Raw genomic sequence first — 6,083 nt, forward strand, 5'->3', positions numbered from 1 at the left:
TAAAGATGGGGTTAGTAGGGATAGCTAACTTTATGATGAAAAAGGCAAGGGGGACTATAGTGCCGCTGATCTTGGCAGAAATTTACCGAGCTCTTACTCATTGTCGAAAAGGAGCAAAGTTCTTTAAAGGATGCAATATGTTGTTACAAATATGGATGGAGGAACACCTTTGCCACCATCCCGGATACTTGAATTGCTGTATGAATGGCCTCGAGTGCATTGAAAAACATGAAAAGCGAGTAGAGGGTTATGAGTTTCCAGATGGTACGGAAGCATGGCATGCTCATTTGAGATCTTTGATTGCAAATAAGATCGAATGGACATTCGGATTGCTCTCGGTCAACGAAGTAATCTATATGTCGGCTGAGGTGTATTTTTTGTTGTTGATGGGTCTGCGGAGTATCCTGCCTTATGCTCCGCACAGAGTCTTGCGTCAGTTGGGCCAATACCAGACCATCCCACACAATGAAGATTTGAGTCAGCAAGTTATTGGGTTAGATCCAAAAGCTGCCTTCCCCGAAGAAAAAGTGCGTCGGGTTTGGCATCAGTGCAGATTCTTAGGGCCTAACACGCAAGTACGAGACCTATCCAGAGGTGAGGTGGAACCCAATTATATTGCTTGGTATGGTCCGCAAAGAGATCCATGTCCAGCAATTCACGACGGAGCTCAGGTACAATGGGATTGGCTGACCAAAGAAAATGAGTACAGGGCTACCATAAGCAAGTTGGAAAAGCAAGTCAGAGAACTTCAATTTGAGAATAGCTTGCAAGTGGCGGGTGACGAAGGAGAAAAGAAAAAGCTAGCCAAAGAAAATGAGGCCCTTCGAGCTCAAATTCAGAAATTGAAAGTAGTGGCAGAAAATCCAGTCCAAAGTGACAGAGATGAAAAGCTCATAGCTAACCTGAGGCAGAAAGTAAATGACTATAGTTTTGATTTGAATAAAGTAGAAGGTGAACTAGCCAAGGCTAAAAAACAATTGGTTAAAAACGCAGATGAACGAGTATGCCTGGTTAAGCAATTGAGAGAAAGGTACGATGATGAGGTCGCAGGGTTAAAGAGAAGGGTCATCGCCACAGAAAACAAAATGATCAAACAGGCAAAAGACTTCAAAGTTGAAAGGGAACATTGTTATACAGCATTGGCGCAGTTAGAAATAGATTTGCAACAACTTCAGGAGCAAAATCATGTGGCTGAGCAAACTTTGGAAGCCAGGGCCCAGCAGATTAAGCGTTTGTTACAAGAAAAGGGCGCCATAAGAGAGAGAATTGGAAGCATTGCCGACTACATCGTTATGAAGTGCCAGATTTGTGAGGATATGACTCACACTACCTTCTTTGCAACTGTAATGACATTTGTTAAACAGATAATGAACGACTTGGATCGACTTCAAAGGGAGCTTGCATATAGGCCCGCGACGAGACCAAATGATGTCCCGCGGGCACTAGAAGCATTGATGTATTCATTATTTTTTTTGTTGGAGTCTGCATTTCCCTTTTGCTAAGCATCTGTCAGTCATGTTGAGTTTTCTTTCTGCTAGAGTCCGTCAAATTGCTTTCGAGTCTGTATTTTCTTCTCTTGGGATATAATGTCTATTTTTGGAGTCTGTATTTCATCTTTGCATCGAAATCTGTTAGTCTTTTGGAATTTGTTAGTTTTGAGTTTGTAATGGAAGCATTTGTTGTTTTATTTTATGAAAACTGAAAATCCCAAAAATGTTTTATTTCGCACTTATCTACAAGAACTACGCTTGGTCTGATTCATGCGGGGTCATGACACGTAAGATCTCCATAGGATTCGACCACAACCAAATAAAAAAATGAGAGAGAGGAAAAGAGGGAAAGAAAATAAGAGGAAAAACAATAGGAAAGAGCGGAAAAATAAGAAAGACAGAGAAAATAAGAGAGAGTAAAAACAAAGAGAGAACAGAGGACAGAATGAGAGGAAAGGAAAGAAAAGAAAAGAAAGGGGGAGGTTTGCAATCAAAGGTAAGAAAAGGCCGGAATGACGGATGCAACCGATCAAATACATAATAGAGATGGTTAACTGTTTAGGTGCATTCATGCCCAATGTGCGGTTACCAATCTGTTAAAGCCTAATCGCTAACAAGGTTGTTGTTTGATGTATTAAGTTCAGGCAAGTGGTTAGTTGACTGGCATTTTGGCAACTCACTCCTACAACACCCGATCGAAAGACAGGCTGAATACGGTCGACCAGGAACCGGAAACAAGTATTGTCGACCCATCTAAAGAGGTGGAAGAAATGGACGTTAATGCAATGAGGGAAGAAATGTATAAGCTGAAGCAGTAGATGGCTGAAATGTACCAAGCTTGGGCGAAGGGGCATCCACCACCGGTTTATCCCGCTAATCCTGCTTATATCCTACCATCAACCCAACCTCCGGAACCTCCCACTGTGAACTCATCTCCAGCCTTTCCCCTCTACCAACAATGTCATGGTACCACTTCTCATACTTCTCAAGCTCCACCACCCAAACAAGTCTCATACCCTTCTCCACCAATTACACCTGTTTTTGTGGCACCTCCACCTACTACATTACACCGATCTTCCAGTGAACCCCTGTTTCGAACTCATGACAACCAGTATTATCCCCCTGAACAGACCTTCAAAGTTCCAGAACCATATCCTTACACTCCTCATCTTGATATCCCGGCAGAGACCGAGAAACCTCCCAAAAATCCCAAGCATGAAGAGATGATCAGAAAGGTCAAAAGTTTAGAGCAATCATTCCGAGATATGAGGGGGCTAGGAGGTCTAGTGAGTGTAGCCTATAAGGACTTATGTTTGTTCCTAGATGTTCAGTTGCCAGCAGGGTTCAAAATGCCCAAGTTTGATCTGTACGATGGGCATGGTGACCCGGTAGCACACTTAAGGGGGTTCTGTAGCAAGATGAGAGGAGCAGGTGGAAGAGATGAATTGCTGATGGCGTATTTCAGCCAAAGTTTGAGTGAGTCGGCACTAGAATGGTACACCAGACAAGATCATAGTAGGTGGTACACATGGGACGATTTGGCCCAAGCCTTCGCCTGTTATTTTCAATATAATCTCGAAATCATCCCAGATCGTCTGTCGTTGACAAAACTTGAGAAGAAGCCCAGTGAGAGCTTTAGGAAATATGGATTTCGTTGGAGAGAGCAAGCAGCGAGGGTTGACCCCCCGATGAAAGAGAATGAGATGGTTGATTATTTCTTGCAAGCTTTGGAGCCCACTTATTTTGGTCCTTTGGTGTCAGCAGTGGGCAAGTCCTTTAATGAAGTTGTGAAAATGGGAGGCATGGTTGAAGGGGGACTTAAGTCTAATAAGATCATGAGTTATTCAGCAATCAAAGCAACCACTCATGCCATTCAAAACGGTACTGGGGGTGTGCTCGGAAAGAAGAAGAAAGAGGACGTTGCAACGATCGAGTCGGCAGCTTGGGGTGGATCCAGGAACCTTCCACCGTTCTACAACCAGCCTCGACCCTATCCCCAAACATATCCCCACACTCCATATAGCCCACCACAATACTACTACCCACCGCCAGATCCCCATTTTTCTGTCTATCACGCACAAACCTATACCCAACCTCCCGCTCAAGCACAATGGTGTGCGCCAGCTCCACAGAGTCCATACCAAGCTCCACAAAGTACCCATCCACCCCCAAAAGCCTACAAAACCCCTCCTGGAACAGGTTTTCGACCCAATCAAGCCTTTAAGAATGAAAGGTTGCAGAAGCAGAAGACTTTCACTCCATTGGCAGAATCATATACCAGCCTATTCCACAGACTGAGACAGTTGGGTATGTTGAATCCAATCGAGGCCAAAATGCCGAATCCCATTCCCAGAAGCCTTGATCGCTTGGTGAGTTGTGAGTATTGTTCAGGGGCCCTGGGCCATGATACAGAGAAATGCTGGAAACTAAAAACAACTGTATAAGAGCTCATTGATACTCATCGGATCAAGGTTCAGGCCCCAAAAACACCAAATATCAACCAGAATCCGCTACCAACTCACCATGAGACCCATATGATTGAGTTGATACACAAGGGAGGGGAGGATAAGAAACCCTCGCAGACGGTGATGATGATCCGCTCCAGTGAAACTAGTTCAAAGGAAAAGGTAACCAGTGGGAAATCAGTGGTCCAGTTGAAAGGGGTAGACAATAAGCCAGTTGTGGTAGCCGAGAAAGGGTCTTCAAGCACTATTGCAGTGAAACCAGAGAAAGCTAATGTGGTGGTATCGGGGGTTACAAGTAAACCTGTTGTGATCGTGAAGGTTGCTCGCACAGAGCTGTTATTATAAAACCGGTAACTCAGCTTCCAGTGATCAACAGCAAGGTGGTCCCGTGGAATTATGAACGAATGACAGTAACTTACTAGGGGAAATAGGTTAAAGAAGAAGTGTGTGAGACTCATGCTTTGACTCGATCGGGGAGATGCTTTGTCATCGAAGAGTTGAGAAAAGCTAAGACCTTAAAAGATAATCCAGTGTTGGTGAAGAAAGAAGTAATTGAGGAAGAAGCAGAAGAATTTCTGAGAAAGATGAAAGCGCAAGACTATTCCATTGTGGAACAGTTAAGGAAGACACCAGCTCAGATCTCGCTCTTGTCATTATTGATCCATTCAGATGAACACTGTCGTGCTTTGATGATGATCTTGAACGAGGCTCACGTTCTTGACAAAATCTCAGTAAACCACTTGGAAAAGATAGCTAACAAGATATTTGAGGTAAATAGAGTCACTTTTTTCGATGATGAGTTGCCTGTAGAGGGTACCGAGCACAATAGGGCCCTCTATTAGACGGTGAAATGTGAAGACTCCGTGGTTACTCGAGTATTGGTTGACAACGGGTCTAGCGCGAACATCTGTCCTCTCTCCACATTGAACAAGATGCAAGTGGAGGATGAAAGAATTCATAAGAACAGTATTTGCGTTCGGGGATTCGACAGTGGAGGGAATGATTCAGTCGGGGACATAGTGCTTGAGCTCACAATAGGGCCAGTTGAATTTACTATAGAATTCCAGGTGCTCGATGTGGCTGTTTTGTACAATCTGCTGTTGGGACGACCTTGGATCCATGCGACCAAAGCAGTCCCGTCTACTCTACATCAAGTGGTCAAGTTTGAATGGGATCGACATGAAATTATTGTACACGGCGAAGATAATTTGTGTGTGCCCAATGGTGCCATCGTTCCATTCATAGAGGTTGACAATGACAAGGGACCATGGGTTTATCAGGTTTCTGACACAGTATCGGTAGAGAAAATTCTGGAAGGAAAGTGCGTGCCAACTCTAAAGATGGATGCGACATCAGTTATGGTAGCTGTTGAAATGTTGAAAAATGGTTTCGTACCGGGCAAGGGTTTAGGTGCATCCCTGCAAGGTATTGTGCAGCCAGTTTCTCTTCCAAAGAATCTGGATACTTTTGGTATTGGGTTCAAGCCTACCGTTGCAGACGTGAGAAGATCTAGAAAAATGAAAAGGAAAGCATGGGTGTTGCCAAAGCCAATCCTGCGTCTGTCTAGGTCATTCGTCAGGCTGGGTATCAGAAAGCAACTATTGTCAAAGGTCCCTGGACCACTGATTGGTGTTGATGGGGACTTGGAGAAGGGGTTCGAAAGGTTATTCGCCGAGGTCAATATGGTTCAGGTTGGGGAAGGGTCCAGCAAGGCAGATGTGCAATTTGTGGGACCACATGCAAAAGTCAACAACTAGGAAGCTACTCCTCTTCCTATCCGGAGGGGGTCTTGGTAGTGGGTTTTGATTTTCTTTAGTTGTTTGGATTATTCCAGGGTCTGTAATTCAGATATTATGTTCCGTCCAGTTGGATATGTTAAAACTTTGTTATCTTTATATTCAATGAAATGCAATTGTTTCTTTTCCTTCATTTCTTCTAATTTTATTTTTGTTTTCTTCTTTGTACAGTTCTTTTTATGCTGATATCAATGACATGACATGCATGAGGAATCTTCGGCCCAGTTTTAAAAGCCAATCTAACTTTAAAATAATAAAACAAGAAATCGAGTGTGATGACGAGTTGGAATTTGAGGAGGATGAGGCCTATGGAGAAATTAGTAAGGAACTAA

This window comes from Nicotiana tabacum, chromosome 3 (assembly GCF_000715075.1).
Source record: "Nicotiana tabacum cultivar K326 chromosome 3, ASM71507v2, whole genome shotgun sequence".
NCBI lineage: Eukaryota > Viridiplantae > Streptophyta > Magnoliopsida > Solanales > Solanaceae > Nicotiana > Nicotiana tabacum.